Here is a 1,445-nt window from a genome sequence, read left to right on the forward strand (position 1 = left end):
CTCGTCAGAGGCAGGAACATCCCTCTCCTCAATGGCACGACGGCAGCACCCCCACACTCCACTTCTTCCAGAGGACAACCCATCTGACTTAATAAGACTGTCTACTTGCTCAGGGTTCAACGCCTCAGGAATAAGAAACGCATCCCTTTTCTCCCCCACCTGTTCTCACCCAGCGGCTCCTCTCTACCCAAGGAGCAGCCATCCTGTTCTGAGACAGGACTGTCCCCTCCTTCCCCCGAGCATGAAGCCAGGAATCCCGCCATCCGAAGCTGGTGCAGGGGCAGCCTGTTTCTGCAGCTGCTTCCCCCAACCCTGAACAGACCCATGTTGGCAACAAACTCTGCTTGGAGAATTCAATCTTTCGTTGTACTTATTTCCAAATATTTTTTTCTTTTTGATATTATCATAAGTGGAACTGTTTTCTTATTGTTTGTTCATTGTTACTGTATTGAAATAAAATTGATATTCGCATATGAATCTTATATCCTACAACCTTGCTGAACCCATTATTAATTCTCCCTTTTTAGTGGCTTTCCTACAGACAAGATCGTGTCACCTTCAAATAGATCTCACCTTATTCTCTCCCCATCTGCAGCCTTTTATTATTTTTCTTGCCTAGCTAGAATCTTTAGTACAATGTTGAATAAAAATGACAATAGAAGACATACTTGTCTTGTTCCAGGGAAACTTCAGAAGTTCCATTCCCAGTTCATTGAGTGTTTTTATTATGAAAGGAGGTTGTGTTTTGTTATATTTTTTCTGCATCTATCAAGGTGAACATGTGATTTTGTTCTTTATTCTGTTGAGACAGTACGTTACATTAATAGATCTTTGGATGTTAGATTTCTCTTGTATTCCTAGGATCAATCCCACTTGGTCGTGGTGTACAATTCTGCTGAATTTGGTTTGCTGGGTTTTTTAATTATATTTGCATTTTGCAACTATGATCATAACAGATCTCTATCTGAAATCTTTTTTGTGATATCTGTCTTGACGTCAAGTCATATTTTCCTCACAGAAAAATTAGAAAGTATTCCTTTCTCTTCCATTTTTTATAAAAGTCGATAAAGAATTGGTATGAATTCTTCATTAAAGTTTGGAATTCGCTAGGAAAGCCATCTGGGTCTGGGCTTCTCACTGTGGGCAGTTCTTTAAAAGATTGATTCAGTCTCTTCATTACTATTCATCCTTGAATCAGTTTTGGTAGTTTATGTCTTTCTAGAAATATACTTATTTCACCTGGGTTAGCTAACTTGTTGACATACAGCTTTTCATAGTGTTTGTAGGATCCTTGCTGGTCATGAAAAATCAGTCGTCCTATCCCTTCTTTCATTCCGGACGCTAGCAACTTAAATCTTCTTTCTTGTTTTATTGTTCAGTCTACCTAAAGGTTTCCAAGTTGCTAATCTTTTTAAAGAAGCACCTCTAGGTTTTTTTTTTTTTTT

Source organism: Otolemur garnettii, unplaced genomic scaffold, assembly GCF_000181295.1.
Source record: "Otolemur garnettii isolate 467f Iridium unplaced genomic scaffold, OtoGar3 scaffold00133, whole genome shotgun sequence".
Lineage (NCBI taxonomy): Eukaryota > Metazoa > Chordata > Mammalia > Primates > Galagidae > Otolemur > Otolemur garnettii.